Source organism: Cygnus olor, chromosome 27 (genome assembly GCF_009769625.2).
Source record: "Cygnus olor isolate bCygOlo1 chromosome 27, bCygOlo1.pri.v2, whole genome shotgun sequence".
Taxonomy (NCBI): Eukaryota; Metazoa; Chordata; class Aves; order Anseriformes; family Anatidae; genus Cygnus; species Cygnus olor.
Window position 1 is genome coordinate 4,608,193 of NC_049195.1, and position 17,148 is coordinate 4,625,340.

The 17,148-nt window shown below is 40.7% G+C and overlaps 1 long non-coding RNA gene across 3 annotated transcripts in view; it reads right to left on the reverse strand.

Annotated features, from left to right (window-relative positions):
- Positions 1-14,508, reverse strand: part of LOC121060341 — a 98,082-nt gene extending 83,574 nt beyond the window's left edge. The window contains exons 1-2 of one of the 3 annotated variants that reach the window (XR_005814793.1): positions 8,833-9,368; positions 8,379-8,702 (exon numbers count right to left, since the gene is read on the reverse strand). This is a non-coding gene — a long non-coding RNA (uncharacterized LOC121060341). Of the gene's footprint in view, positions 1-8,378; positions 8,703-8,832; positions 9,369-13,874; positions 14,136-14,434 lie in introns of those variants that run through there. The other 2 variants (XR_005814794.1, XR_005814792.1) reach the window with 2 other exon arrangements.
- Positions 14,509-17,148: the final 2,640 nt, after the last annotated feature.

Genomic DNA, 17,148 nt, shown 5'->3' on the forward strand with positions numbered 1-17,148 from the left:
GACCTACAGTACAAGACATATCTTCCTCCGTATTCCACCTGCATCACTGAGCGATGAATTATGGAATGCTGCACAAGGCTGAAGAAACCCCGATCTCATCTTCACATCAGTGAGAGCCAAGTATGTAGCAGCTGTACACAACCCGAGAGAAATAATCAGTTTCACACACCTGATACACAGTACAGGCATGAGGAACAGGTCCAACTGCAAGACTGCATAAACCCACGAAGTACGAAGAGGCTACGGTTTCATTTCTGAAGCTAAACCCCCAGAGCTTCCATCCCAAAGGAAGACAACAGCACATAGATGAATCTCCAGGCAGTCACGGGCTTTATCCTGCAACACGCATCTCCGTATTAAGGCAGTACAGAGAAGTGAAGATGGGCGTGAAAGGAGAGAGGCCATTTTCAACAGCACGTGTGGATTCAACTCACTCCCACCACCAATGTTAGCACAGATTCTGAGCAATTCTGAGCACAGGGGCCGTGTGTAATGAGAGGGCTCATTTGGCCTGCAGCATTTGGTGAACTGCACGTGTGTTAAACGGGCTGCCCCCTCCAGTCTGGTAACTCCCTGCTCCTCTCTGGAGGTTACTTTTGAAATCTTCCAACCACTACAGTGAACCAGATAAAACTCACAGAGAATTAGGAAATTTGCCTCCCACTGTGTGTATTGAGTCATAAATGATAAAAATAAATAAATAAGCCCTCAAGTTTCCCTCTGAACTGCACAGTAAATACTTCTTAAGTGTGGAGCAAGTGGTTTGAAGAGCTTGTTTCACTTGTTCCATGCAAATATCAAGATTAACAAAGAGATTAATTATATCCCATTTTTCTTCTTACAAAGGATACAGGCAAATTTAGAATAACAAAAATAAACCCTCTGGATAAATATTCATAACAGTGCTGAGCAGTACAAAAGCAACTCATTTTTTATGTAGAAGGGGGGAGAAAACAAACTGTCATGAGTGCTCCAGAAGCATAAATACATATTAAGTAAGGAAGTCTCAGAGGTACACTTCCTCGGTCTGTGGAAAGAGGGCTGGGGGCTCAGAAGGCTGTGCAACATCTCACGATCTCAAGGCCTGAACTCCAGTTAGAGAATTCAAAATGAAAACTGGACTTGGACCACAACAAAACATGTATCTGTTCCTATTTCCTTCTGTTCTTGTGAGAGCTGTAATCAGGGGTTCAGGTCTCTCAGCAGCTTCGAAGCTCATGAGGATTTTGCTTTGAGGTGCAGCGGCAAGTTTTGTCTGTGTTATTAGCTGATTGAGTGCGTTATGCAGGGAACATCAGCCAAGCACAAAAGAAAAGTGGAACCATCCCTGCATCCACCTTTCCACACTTCGGTGATAAATAACAGCCCAATTCCTGAAACATGTGCGGCATTGAAGATTGAAATGCTGCCTGAGAAACAAACTGACCGTGCAGTTCACAGCAGGTTTGGACTGAGGCAGAGAACTTTGTGTTTATTTTTCTCCGAGATCCCACTTCACCCAAATACACACTCATCTGAGCACTGCACATTAGATAGGCAACTACAGCATACCATTACACCGACAGGTGCTCTTCTATAGACTAACAGCAGTACCAGTTCGTGAAGTTCTTTGGCAAGCTCTTGTATTATTTAGTTTAGAATTAAAAGCCTTTTTTTTTTTTTTGTCCTTGAAGTCACACTATCAGTGGGATTCTCAGATATTATCTTTCAATTTCCAAGCTTTACAAAACCAAATCCCCCTAGCAACAAAATGTGTTTTTTAAATTATCATTATACCTAATATCCTGATCATTAGAGGCACTGAATCATAGTTTCTGCATGCTGATAGTTTGTGATGCGGTCTTGTGTAGGTGGTTCAAGTGATTCAGTTCAGATAAAAGAAGATACCAGGTTATCTATAGTCATTAGATGACTCCTCAAGACCAGTAGGTTTAGAAGGCTATGGACAGAGAGTACACAATACTGGCACATGCAGATTTGCAAAGATTTACTCATTTATGCAAGGAACAAAGCTCAATAGCTTGAAATATAGTGCCAACTGCTGAAAAACACTTAATTCTTGCTGGGGCAGATCTGGATTTTACTTTTTGAATACAGAAATCTAATAGAAACTCCATAATTCTTTGTGGCATCCCTTGAGCTCTTTTGGACTTTTCATCCAGTTTCAGGCAATTCCGGAGCTCACTCTTGCACAGAAATTCATACATGAAAACATCCATGAGGTCATCTGCTGTGTAATGTATATTTAACTTGCATCACTGCTGGGCAAAGTGTTACACAGTGGTTCCTCATCACATATGATGAAGGAACAACAAACACAACACATGTTTTTGAAAAGGACCGTAATGATATATTACTTAAAAACAAACAAACAAAAAAACAAAAAACTAAAAACTGACCACATTGGTCAGAAAATCAACACACAACTCTAATCCAGCGTAGTCCCAGCACAATGTGGCACCTGCACTATCTGCATGCTAGAAATTAAACCCACAGTGCAGCTCAGTTCACAAAAGATTTAGGTCTTCAGCTGCTAATTTGGTTAGATGAGGAAACCTTTATGAAATTAAACTATCACTCTCTTACCCAAAAGGAGCAAAAACCTCATAGGGAATAAGCAAACATTATTATTAATTGGGCTGCCCAAACTTGCATCCCTGCTAATGCCAAATATATATATATATATATATATATTTTTTTTTTTTTTGCTCAATACTGCAACTCAGTCAGCCAAACCTATCTGGGAAGTTCAGGTCACAGATCTCACCCAAACTAATCGAACAGGTGAATTTAGGTCCAATTAGCATTGGCATTTTAACACATTTGTTTTTAAATGAAGTGTGTGTGTATGGGACAGACTTGGGATTGCCATATCCGCTAGAACACCAGATGTAATTCATGATCCTTAAATTATCACCTAATGGAGCCATTACACCTCAACAGTTACGTATAATCCCATCTAGGATCTGACAGCCCTTAAAACGCAAAGTACCACAATTACTTAAATCAGCCATTAGGAATCTAAAGTTTGGGTGCATTTCCCAAGCTCTAACCTTTCCATGCTTACTTTTAAAGCCTCATTTTATCTTCTTTTGTGCTGGCAAAAAGACCTGAGTCATCAACCCCACACAGCACTTTTTCTTTCACCTTCCTTCAGGAAAATGCTTAGGCACACACTTGATTCTAAACATGCACTTACACGCTAGGCTTTACATACTCTTGTAAAGGCTCCCAATTCGTATTGGCTGTGTATTGCCTTGCCAATGAGTCTGGCTTCAATCCTTAAAGCCTCCTACAAGGCACGTGAAGCCCCTCGTCATGCCTGTGCAAGGTCCATCTTTTCTAAGGGTGGTGGATGCCACCTGGAATGCTGTTACGGTTAAGTGGAAGCAGAACAGGAATGGACTTCATTCTGCTCCACCTTATCTCAGTTACAATAACATTTGAGTGCTTTTCCAGAACACTGGAGTCAACACGAACAACATCTGTCACTTGGTGTTTGAAGGGAGTTTATCTGAAGGACTGGAAATAAAAAAAATGCCTCCAGGGTTTTTATTAGTGGGAACAAGGGAGTGCTTCTGCCACTTGCAGCACACGAGGTCTGCAAAGGTTAAGAACCACCAGCACAGATGCAGAGCTGTGCAATGCTGGATTTATGCTGCAGTGTTTTCAATATCTGCAGGGAAGGAACCAAGGAATTTGAACTCAGATCTCTGCAGTAGTTCTACGAGGCTGCTACTCTTAAAAATATATATATATATATATATATATACATATATATACACACACGTTTTTAAAATAAAAGGTCACAGAAAGAGCCCTGGAAGGCACCTCAAGATACCTTTTCTTGAGGCAGGATCACATACGCCTGCCTAAGCCAGACTTGTCAGATACATGAGTGTTTATGTTAAAATTTTACAGTGGAGGGAAAGATCATGACTCCCCTCAGTAACATGGGGCACATTCCACTCCCCATGGAACCAGCCCTCCTTGTCCCTCCTGTCCACCCACATCTACCCAAAGATCTGCACTGGTGCAAGCTCCAGCCTGTCCCTTGGTAAACACGAAAACCTCCCAAGCCTGGTGCTTTTTTGCCCACAGCTGAAGGCTGTTCTCAGGTCCTTGCTTACTCTTCCCCACTACAATAAATCAACCCAGTAATTTCAACCTTTCCTGCAAGTCATTTTTTCCCTGGGAGCTTTTACTTTCTTTGTTGCTTATCGCTGGATTCTTTCCACCCCATCGAACTATCTTCTCCACACAACAGCACCCAAGGCATGTACTGTTCCCCCAGGGGAGATCTCGCCAACGCTAAGCAGAGTGGAATAATTACCTCCTGTGTTCCACATGCGATATGGGTCCAATATCCAAAAATGTCGTTTGCCTTTTCTGCAGCTGAATCCCATTTTGACTCAGTTTGTAACACCACATCCTCCACCTCCTCACTATTTATTCCATATTACATATCTTTACATTTGCTTCCTCTTTTCTTGTCTTCATTAAATGTCATCCTTTTGATACAGGGCCATTTTCCCAATGAATCAAAATTATTTCAAGTTATATCCTATCTTCCAAAGCATTGACAACACCCACCTCTCCCTTCAGGTTAGTTTCAGATACGAACTAAGTAATTGAGGAGTCTCTAAGATATCTTACTGAATGTTTCATTTAATACGCAACACATTTACAGCCACTTAAGATTTCACAGTTGACATTATTCTATATGACCTCCCCAGAAGAATGCCATGCAGTATCAGCCAGACAGTACTCACACTGTCCTGATTAGAGGAAGTTGCTCCCTAACAGATAGGTTGAAAGACACTTATTATGAAACTTTTGGCGGGATAGGATTTCTGACACTCAAGTGACGATCTGTGCTACCAGTAAGTACATGGCAGTAGGATTTAGGACTTAGAAACACAGGCACGAATGTATAAATATATTCTTGTACACTCAGACTTGTTATTTTCAACTCACCACCTATTTAAAAAATGCAATAGAATTCATAAAACGTTTATTTAGAAAAGCTTTTTGTTTCACCTTTCACTGGTAATCAGAAAAAAAAAAAAATCAAGAAAAATCAAGCTAGACCTTTAATGACATTTTGACTTCTTTTTTGGAGCAATTTAAGGTAACAGCACATTTTATATATTGGATGCAACAGAGACAGAACTTAATACATATAATTATGCAGTTTGCAAATGTGACAGCTCTGATGTTGCTGCAGTGCAAGTCTATGCAGTTAAATTAGAATCATAATGACAGTAATTATACTAATTAGCCTTTTTTTCTAGTTTGTTACCAGCAAAGTTTTGCATATTTACGTGAGTAACAGCTACTGCAGCTTCCTCCTGAAAATCCACCATAACCAATTCACTAAATAGCCAATTTATCACAGCCATGTAATACACAAGTAACATTCAGAGATGAAAAGGCAGATGCTAAAAGGGTAAGACTTAAAATCCATACAATGTTTTTCATAAATTATTTACATGCACAGTCTACAACTGTAATGCTTAGAAGTTTAGACAGGCGTAGGGTGAAGTATTTAATGCAATCCACAGGCAGCACCACGCTGACGTGTACGAGTACACACACACAACAAGAGACTGCTCTGCAAATGACATGGAAACAGCAAGGCGCCCGGTTCTCTAGCCCAGAGACAAGGCTTTGAGCAGGACCTATTAATCAAAGTGCTTTCAAACCACATTTCACTCTTAAGATGTGAAAAGCATAATGCACTGTGGATGCAAAGATCTCAGAGACAGACTCTGAATGCAGCTAAGTCCCAGACACATGCTGCATTTCACAATATCAAGTGGATTCCCACAGATCTAACTGGATACAAAGCACACAAATAGGTGGGTTTTTTTTTTTGTTTGTAACATCAGGACATTTTTAATGCCCTTGAAATTGCTACAGTGCACTTCCAAGGAGTATATTAAGATTACTATTATTAAAGTGCCACCTAGGTGTCCCCAATAGGAAACATACATACATGCAGACAGTACAGAGCCAGGATCATCAGTCACATCAGATCATCCAGTGCTTGGTATCAGCTACATCAAAATCCGTTGCTGTCCCTCTCGACTTATAACAGAAGTTATCAGTATTAATGAATAATTTGGTTTCTTTTCTAGCACTGAAGATGTCTGGAAACAAAGCCATTATGATTTTTCCCAGGCCTTGAGCCTGACTCAGAAATGCTAACACTAAAAAGACTCTGGCCTTGCGGAACTTTGCAGATTTCTGGGATTCTCACACTAGAAGACAACAGTTATTCTGGTAGATTATTTCTCAGCCAGCTGATGACTGTCCTAAGCACAATGAGTAAGTAGTCTACAGCCCAGTGCCAGAATCCAGGTTTGCTTTCTTTCAAGTGTACTTCAAGAACTGAAAAAGGAAGAAATGAAAGAAATTTCCCACTTCCTCACTGACTCACATCAGCTGAAACTCCAGAATCCTGAGGTTATACTTTCCCTTTCTTTAGGCCAGCTAGCAATGTCAGTGCCTGAACTTGGGCAGGGGAAGGCTCTGAAGCATTTTTCTGTTGACTGACAGAGCTGCACATTATGCCTGCACTGTTGAGTAATGGGGATAACAAACACTGCATGGTCTGTACCCCATCCACGCGCTGTATTCATGGTCATCCCACAAGTCTGCATACATCCTGAATTATCCTTCTGGACAGCATGCTCAAGCTGCTGTCTGCTCTAGAATACAAACCTTGATTGAGTGCAATCTTGAGGGCAGGCTAAGGCAACCATTAACACAGGACAGACGTAGCCATAGGATAGAAACACTGAGTTCCTTGGAGTAGCACAGCTCAGAGGTGCTTCCTGCTCAGGATGTATTAGGACATGGAAACCTGCCCGAGAGAAATACCCTGCCCAAAACAACGCCAAATCATAAAAAGCACCACTGGCCTTGAAAATGGTTTGTCAAGGCCACTTACATAAAGCAGCTGCAGCTCCTATCCAGCTTCAGAGCATGAACTTTTGGATCGGTCAGCCCTGTGTGCAGATGTCACACTGTAGTTAAAGGACAGGACCGAGCCACAGAACGGGTCATTAAATTTAACACTTACTCTAAATGGTAGAGGTTTGACACTGATTCTGCTGGTAAAGCCCTTTAACTTATACCTCTAAAAAGCATTCACAGCTAGAGCTAGTGTGATATTAATAGCCCCTAAAGCGGCCTAATTAAGGAACTGCAGCTTTCATTCACTGAAGTCAGTGACTAGGAACCCCCACGCTCCTCTAGGTGTGGTAACACGCCTGATCGGAAGTCTCATCCCCAAAAAGGATGAGCAATTGCAGGGAGCACTGTATCTGATAAACAGTTGAGCTCTCACTTCAGTACCTAATAGAAGTGGCTGGGTTTTCAAAAAAGGATTGAGACAGCTAATTACATAGACAATCTGACTGCAAGTGCTGCAGAGCTCATGGGTGCCAGGTTCACTTAGAGCTGGATCCCCTCCAGATTTGTTATTCCCCAACAGGGACACAAGACAAGCACTCCACTGTTTTCATCAGCCAGCCACTTGCACTGCAGGTGTTGTAGTGACAATTGCTAACAGCTTTACCTGAGCCTGTCTGCATGAGCAATTTCCACACCACCACCACATTTTTGGAAGTTTATTACTGAGTTACAAAAAGCGGCTTTGAAGCTGAAACTCAATAATCAACATGGACTGAACTTGGGGATGTTCTTTTATTCTCCCTGTTTTAAAGTGACAAAATAGAAAAAAAATGAAATTTATCTAGTTTCAGGCTTTTGCTGTTGCTGCTTTTTTAAATACTTCTGAAGAGTAATACTTGTATTTGAAATTTAAATTCCATTCCAGTAGTAACATACAACACAGAAACAACGGTAAGAACTGATAGCCAGGTACTCCTGCTTCTTGCAAAGACCCCTCTGACTTTAGAAAATGTATTTTCCTACGGAAAAGATCTGAATCCTTTTAAAGTCAATTTCTGACCCTTTTCTACAAAGATAGGAGACACAATTAAGCAACGATTTCAGTAGGGGATCCCAAGTTCTTTCAAAATGTAATAAAAAAATCACAGCGTCAAAACTACACAAAGTGTTATAATTTGACCTTTTTTTCTCTGATAAAGCTTGTTCAAGGCTGCCTAGAGTACTGCTAAAATGCCTTGTTGTATGAGAACAATTTGTAGCACAGTCTGTCATCTCTCTCCTGAAGGCACAATCTGAAAATCTGTTCGAGTCAGTAACAGCACGCATTTCACTGACTTCATTGGGCTTTCTACCGGCAAAACTTGAAGCAAAAGCTCACATTATAGGATTCTATTAAAACTATTTTTATAAATAGCACCATCTGTATGTATTTCCTGACCTCTCTAATATCCACTTACAAGGGAGAGTGAAGCCCAGTGCATCGATTTCACTGTTGTACAGGATATTTTACATTGGCCTATGGCACACTAAGTTCCTCTCCACATTCAGAAAGTTCAGCAGGACATGGATTATGAGAACATAATTTTCATCGGCTGGGGTGTGAGGCTGTATAATTGGTTTGTAGGAAACTTCACGTAATGTAACATTCCATTTAAATCACGTAATATATTAAGTCAGTCGACTAACGGATCCAGTCCAAACAGTATTTGAAAGACAACTACCACATTGGTATATTTAAGATTTTGTCAATCTTGGTATAAGAAAGTGTCCTGTGAAAGATTCTGGAAATAAAAGTGAAGACAAGAACATGCATTTTTTGGCTTTCAATTAAAATAGAAATGACATTACAAAGTTCCACATGGTCTATATACCCTAGAAGGATTACAAATCAGAATCAAACAAAATGCTTACCCTCAGAAGGGAGTGTGCTGGTTTTAGTTGGGATACAGTTAATTTTCTTCACGGTAGCTGGCATGGTGCTATGTTTTGGATTTGTGATGAAAACAGTGTTGGAATCACACCGGTGTTTTAGTTGCTGCTGAGCAGGGCTCACACAGGGTCAAGGCCTTTCTGTTCCTCGCACCGCCCTGCCAGCGGGTGGGCCGGGGTGCACGAGGCGCCGGGAAGGCACACAGCTGGCCCCAGCAGCCCAAAGGGACATTCCACACCACAGGACGTCACACTCAGCAACAGAAGCTGAGCAAAAGGGTAAGGAAGAGGGTTGGGAGGGAAAATACATCTGAGTTACGGCATTTGTCTTCTCAAGTAACTGTTACATGCGATGGAGCCCTGCTATCCTATGAACTGCTAAATATCTGCCTGCCAATGGAAAGCAGCAAATGAATTCTTTATTTTGCTTTGCTTGTGTGCACAGCTTTGCTTTACCTATTACACTGACTTCATCCAAACACATGAGTTTTCTCACTTTAACCCTTCTGATTCTCTTCCCCATCCTGCTTAGGGGTAGGTAAGCGGCTGTGTGGTGTTTAGGTGCCAGCTAGGGTTAAACAACAAGAGAAAAAGAGAAAAAAACCACCACAGGAGTTGGGTATTGGCTAATCTGTTATACACTAGACCAAATTACACCGATGTACCCCATATACTACAGCATTCCAGCAAAGCCTGTGAATATAGCACATTTACGACGAACAGTTGCTCTGTCTTTTTGATAACTCTATTACTTGAGTTCAAAGAAGGTTTATGGACTAGAAAGCCTCAGGTATGGTCATGAATGTTTGATGCCTTCACATATATTATTATTGCTGTAAAGTCACTTCCTGTTGGAATTATTTCATTCTGACGGTCTGTGGTCATTACAGGCCAACAGGAGCAGTACGAGTATTAACCACTGTGCACTTCCTTTATTACAGGATTATTTTTGCATTGAAAATGGTACTAGCTCATTCAGCCTGTTTCTCAAAGAACACAGCATAGTCTTCAAACCTGCAAAAGAAACTATTAGCTACCAGTATTTGTGCAGTGCCTAAAACCCAGCCTGTTAACATGAGGTACCTACAGTCTTTTTTAAAAAAAAAATAAAAAAATACACAATCTATTTGGAATGACTGAAGAAGGGAAAAATTCCCAAAGCGCACACATTTTGAATACAGCAATAAATTTGCCATTAAAGCCTTTATCACACGGAAGAAAGTACTGACTATTTTAAAATTACAAACAGCCCACCCCATCCCAGTACAGACAGATGACTTGTTTTCTATTCTCATAACACCGTCCTATGAGAAGCAGTTTACAAAGGTAACTAGCAGAAGGAATTTAATAAAGCTATTGTGGCCAAAGCAATTTCATTCCAAAGCCCTGAGAAAGCGAATCAAAACCGTTGCTGGAAATTGTGTGTGTAAATTTGGCCTGGCTTATTGCAGAAAATCTCAATAGGACAACTATTCAAACAACACCCAGACAGCGTTCCATATAGGATTTGAACTTTCCTAAGGTCTCAGTTGGCTTCCACCATAGTAAGCATCAATGGCAAATTCTGACTTTAGACTGGTATCTTGTCTGTGATCTCACAAACAGGGATTTGGTTTGGGTCAATCTCTGCTGACAATCTTTGTACTCCCTGGATTACAAGATTTAGCTGTACTGACACCTGCTATCAGCACCATGGGGTTAGCAAATGAGCGGTCCCAAAATACAAGGAAGGTACAGCATATGGTAAAAGAATACCATTTTTTAAACAGTATACATATATATATTTTAAGCCTGTAGCTCCCAAAATACCAGTCTTGGATGCCTTTAGTTTTCCATGCACACTTGGCCACCCTTAGCTTTTCTTCATATCTGTTAGATATTATCTTACATTTCAGTTCTGGTAGTTACTCGTACATTCACAAATAATAATAATAAAAATCTACCATGCTGCTGCCATTTAATATTGTGTAGATAAATTGCAATCAAGTAGAATGCAACCAGGTGTGACTTAATACAAATAAAACCACCACACCCCCACAACTGGTTTCTTTCTGCATCCTCCTCAAACTCAAGTTGCAGCATACAGAGATTGCTCATCCACATGCATCCACACAGTGGTGCACAGAAACTTAACTTTTTGAAGAACTATTTAAAAGCTGTCGATTCTCGTAGGTGGAGTGGGAGGGAAAGGAAAACAGGAGAAATGTATTTCTGGGTGGGGAAACAGACTAAATAAATAAATAGGCAGCTAACTACTGTTGTGTAAGTATTGTTTGAAGAAGCCATAAATAATCCATCTCAAAATGCTTCTCAGAGAGAAAACGAAACTTAAAAGGTCTGCAGGCTCACAGTGCCACAAAGTTAAAATTTGAGTTTGGGTATGGATCAGAAGTTAAGAGAAAGGCTCCACGTTGACTACATCTAAAATTCATTCTGACAAATGGGAGAAAAAGAAAACTCATTCATACACACACAAGTCATCTTTGGAAACGCAAAGTGATAGGTCTGCAGTCCTGCTGGTTATACTTGTTGCAGCACTTCTGTAATACTAAAGTGCACGTCTTCATCTGACTCATTATCATTACTGAAGCGGCAAGCAATGCCTCACCCCTCAACCTTCACCCAGTGGGGAAACACCAAACATCAACAACCATTTCTCTTCTCTCTTCTTCCCCCTCAACTTCCACTCCCTCACACGTTTCAAAACACCACTACTTCTATTTTATAGATGTTATTCATCTAAAAGGCGACAAAAAAGCAAAGCAACTTCCCAGAACAATATACTACAAAAATAACAAATGAAGGAACAGAAAGACAGTCCAACTTCTCGTTATCTGGTCTGCTGTGTTATATTCCCCTCTCCAAAACAGCTTAGGACTCCCAATTACCAATTGTCTTTGGGCATTAGGTGAGGCTGCCTACCCGCACTCCTCCCAGCACGAATTTAAAAAATTGCTTCCAGTAGAATTAAATTCTGTGCCTTTTCACAACAGCTTTATCCCCCCCTCTGTGCATCACCCTATGCACGCACTGTTTGCGCATCCTGCAGAGCAGTTGCTCTCAGCCTTAACAAGTGCTGACAGAGCCCAGCCCAATTATAAACAAGCAACTCACAGGTTATCTTCTATTGCAACATTACCTTTAAAATGCTTCAGTCATTTTTTGTCATTATTTGTCATGGCAACAGCAGCTGAGGCTTTTCTTTCCTGGTCCTCCCATTAGTTTCACTCTAAACTCCGCTCATTCTGCTCTTTGAACAAGGATATTGATTTGCTGTCCCATTGGCATCTCGGAAAAGCCTTAGCTTCCTTCTTGTGTTCTTGCAATTCAGCATCAGCCAGATCCTGGCAGATTTTCCTCCCAATAAATATAGGGCCTAACAGGGACTGCACGGGGAACGAACCAGCATATCAGTGGAAAGGGATGAGAGGCAAGGGGAAGACCTTTGGCTGTCTGTCCATCTCTTCACAACCCCCGGCACAGGAGGGGGGACCAGGAAGATCAGCTGTGGCTCTGCTCCATCCTCAGCCACTTGCCTACCAGCAGCAGGCAGCAGGATTCCTTCTCTCTCAATTCTCTACTGTGGGCATGCCTCAAGGAGGATTTTCCTTTTATGATCTCAGAATTAGATCATGCTGTATGGCTTAAGGGCAATTCAAGTAACTTTTACTAGAATCCCTTTATTTTAATCTTTATTCTTGGACATGAAAAGTTACCATAGCACTTCATCTACGTAACTCACCTTCTTCATTCTTAACGCTTAAATACCCTTGCAGCTTGGTGTTACTATAAAACATTTTATACAGAGACCCAAAAGACTGCTTATGCTTAATCTTTATTAAAAGTCATGACTGGAGAAATGCTTGAATCTTGAATGGTATTAAGGACCTTAATCTGATCAAAACAAATAAAATTAACTGACCACATAGGTCAGTTGGTATCCAATTTAACCGATTGGCACTGACCACATCCAGAACAAGTTATTAAAAAAGACACCCAAAAAAAATAAACCACACTGGTAACTGACACCTTCTACAGAAGCAACATCCAACCAAACTCACGCCTGCAAGAAAAAAGGCTGCATTTGGGGGGTACAGCAGTGAGCTAAAGAATTTGACCTTTGTATTGTGGCTGACTTAACAGATGGTTAGCATAAGGGAAAGGATCTTCATAAAACATATGCACGGGGAGCCTGTGGGCAATGTTATTCCATGGGCTAGACACTTTATGCTTTCTTTAAGGAAGGCTTTTTGTGCCTGCCATGTTCGTCCTCCACACAGAAGCACAACGCTTCAAAACCAGCGAACCTCACATGCCACAGCGCTGCATCTAACTGCTCACCCAGCCCGGTCCAGAAGCGTTTCAGATGCCTTAAATTCAAAGTGTTTGAGCTTTCCCTTTGCTGCCTAATTCCCACCTCACTCATGGCTTTTGAGGCACTCATAAAATTAAGCATCAATTAGTGCAATTGTTTCTTTTAGCATCTACTTGAATATTATTCCCCTGAACTGACCTTTCCATAATGGCCCTTTTTTATTTATTTTTTGGACATTAACAACAGCCAATTTCTTTCACTAGCATTGACTATTTTTTACATTTATCGTGGTTACATTAGCTCAGCTAATTGCTCTGACTGCTCTGCTTGCAATCCACTTAACTTTTCAAATTACCGAGCAAGACTCAAGAACACTTTCACCAGCCTGCGCAATAGACTTTCTGTTTTTTTGTTTTCATTTGTTTTGTTTTTTCTCAATTTCCACCTTTGCACACTGTTTGAAATACTCAGAATTCTCAATACAAAGTTTCTCTTCTTCACAAACACAGGCTTGGATTTGAAAATCACCAAGAAAAAAAGCCATGTTTAACGTCTCAGAAACCTCCCAGCTGCACACTCCTACAAGCCACAGACAAAAAAAACACTTCTCAACACAAGAAGCCCCCACACACTAGAAGGCAGCAGATTCGATTTAAAAGATACACATTAAATTCTATTTAAAAAAAAAAAAAAAACAAAGGCTGCTTACCTCTGCTCAGCACCACAGCCCAGCACACTCCTTGCTCCCTGTCCTTTCCAGAACCTTCTGTTAATGGCCCCTGTGCTGGCAGCAGCACCTGGGGCAGGCACCCAGCTGGGCCTGCACCTGCAGCAAGGCTCCCTGCCCACCCCAAATTGTAAAGAACAGGCTGATTTAGGCAGTTTGCTTGATTTTTAAGTTTGTTATTTGCTCTTCCTTTGCAAGGCTGGCTTTGCTCTTCTACCCTGAGGGCTTGCAGGGGTTTTACCAGAGCTCACACAGGTCACCACTGCACTCTGCATCGCAGGCAGGGCTGCGGGGCAGGACCCGCAAATTCCCTAAGGTCCCTAGACCCACAAGGTCCCTGACCCCACACAGAACTCTCCCTGCTCCTGAAGAGCCCCACCACACGACACGGTTTAAAAGCAGCTCAGCCAGAGCCCAGGAGGAGCACCTTTTGCCCTCAGCAGAATGAGAGCTAAGCAAGCCATATATTTACTAAATCTCTCCCATGCTGCTTGCTTCACCTCACGTTTGCCACCGCAGCAAGCCCAGGTCTCCATAAGCACCTTAAGCCAAGCAGGTTTCTGTCAGCGAGCCTTCTCCCTGCAGCCTTGCCCAGGGCCAGCTGCTGGCTGCTCCAGGTAAAGCCAGTAACAGGCCTGCAGGGCCTGCCTTACCCCACTTCTTCGCCCAGCACAGGTTTTGGGGGAAGACACTCCTTGCCACCATCACTATGGCTTGTTGCAAACTGGCATCAACAATGGTGACTTTTTAAGTGTCCACAGTCCTGCCCCCTAACTGGGTCACCCCTTTTCTAAGCTCTGTTTTCCCTTTCAACATCTCCAAATGCTCCTGGATTACCTCCCTCCATGTAGTCTGGCCTTTAAGCATTGGGAGGTGCAGAACAGAGCACTATATTCCAGGTGGTGCCTACTGAGGAGCATATTTTTAAAAAAGAGAGAGAGAAACACTATCAGTTCACTGTATGCCATCTGTTCAGAGCTTTGTTTATTCCATAGGAGATCACAGGACTGTGTGGCAGATACTCTTGATTCTTTCATCAGTACAGGTTGATTTAAGAGTTTTATTACATCTGCTGTATGCAGAGTTTAAAGGGTTAAATTAATCTAGTATACATTTTCAGTAACAGCAATTTAGCTCCTTACAGTGCTATTGATCCCATTTTCTTCACGGAAGTTCCCCAAATGGTGTTTTTTTTATGCACTGTGGGAGTCTTTTATGGCTGCTGCAATGCAAATCAAGCAGTTACGATCACCACAAACTGATCTTGCTCTTTAGAGATTAAAGCCCCAGAGACAGAATTATCTTCTGATGAATTTGACCAAATAGATTTTCAGGACTTTGATGATCTTGCTTGTGGGTGTATGTATGTGCATGTGTCATTTTCCTTTGACAGAATTTACATTAAGACAAATGAAGAATGAAAAAACGTACCAGGATTGTGGATACAATTGTGTCAGTATAAACATACTTTATAATTAGATAGCTATTACTATAGAGTAGGGAAAGAACTAAATCAGTATAAATCACTTTTATACTAACCTAATTGCATCCACAAAAGTGTTCATAGCAGCATAATTCTTTTATTAAAAAAATCCTTACCAACATTATTATTCTAGTAAAATGTAAATGCAGACCAGGACTTAGATACCAATTAAACTGCAGTTGGCAGAGGTGTTACTCTCTGAATAGAATAAATGTAACAGAACAAAAAGCAAAATAAATAATGAAATAAGAAATAATAGAAGCATCTATCTGTGATATTGTCAAATTGTCCAATGAGCCAATGGGAAGATTTGGGGAGAAATTATTATATAGATCATTTAAGCAATTTCTTGCTAATAGTTTGGAAAGAATCTATTCATTCTAAATGCAATGAAATTAATTCTTACAGTCTTTTGTGTGTATATATTATCTCTTTGTGAGTTAGTGTGCTTGAAACTGATAATGGATCTCTAGAGGCCACCAACCAAGTTTACTTCAATGACATAAAGTTATCCCAAAAAGTTAATGTAATTCCTTTTCTTGCAGAACATGTGGCAACCGTTTACCCAGAACACTGAGTGATATCTGGAAAGAAATCTGTAATGAACTGGATTACTGAAATGCTAGTACCAAATCTATTACTGATGTTATGCTAAAATGAGCTTATTTTCCATGCCAAAGCCTTCAGCAATTCCTAGGCTGCAAAGTACTTAAAGAAGCAGGTCTCTTTATCTGGAGCTGATTAATTTAGTGTGTTCACAACCAGGTTTCCCCACAAAATCTGATTCCATTTTGTTTCATGCTTTTTGTCCTTTTTTTAAAACAAAACAAAAAAACATGTTGGAGTTGTTCACAGAAGGGGAGAAGAGGGAGAGAGAAAGGGGAGAGCATTAAAAGAGCCATGGAAAAGAATGTCAGTAAGATTTATGGGTCATATATCGCCACAGAAAGACTGTAGGTGGTAAGGAGCATGCTGTGGCAGTAATTTATAGTACCTCTCTATGACAGACTCCTAGACTGAAGATGAAAAACGTGCTATTAAAACAAAAGCAGGCTATCTGGAATGTTGTTGTAAACAAGAATCCTCTTATCACAGCTGCTACAACTGTTGGTTGATCGTTCACTGGGAAATTAGCAAAGCTGTAACAGATACCTGGTTCAGGCTGGGACCCTTTGTGTCAGAATTCATCTGATTGCTTACACCACTTTATGGGTAGGGCTAAAATGATAAAGATAGAGTGGAATAAAGATGGTTTTGCTACTTTGCTATTCCTCTGTAGCAGGAATAGAGAGAGACTGGTATAAAACACCTGTTAGTAATCCACAACCAGGAGGGTATATGTTTTAGTTAAAAACAAAATCCATTTCAATTAAAAAAAAACTATACCAATATATTGTTTTTACAGTGCTAGTTATGAATGTCTGGAACATACAGATTATAAAATTCCAACAGGCTTTCCCAGGATTTTGATGTTAAATTCAGTTTCCATGTTTCTGAAATCTTTCTATGTTGTTTGTCTCTGGCATGAGGCTGAGAAATTGTTTCTTGAAGCATAGGGGAAGACAAAAAAGTTACACTTCTTCATCACAGTGAATCATGAAACTGAAACTATTTCTATTCCACATGGTTCTTAAAGGGTGATTTACTTTTAAATAAACTCATAATAATTGGTTTTGAAAGTTCTTTTGGATCATCGTACCTCCCTACATCCTTGGCTTTTGTGGCCTGTCATATTTCCTGGTGTTTCTGGTGTTCTGTATTTTTTTTTTTTTT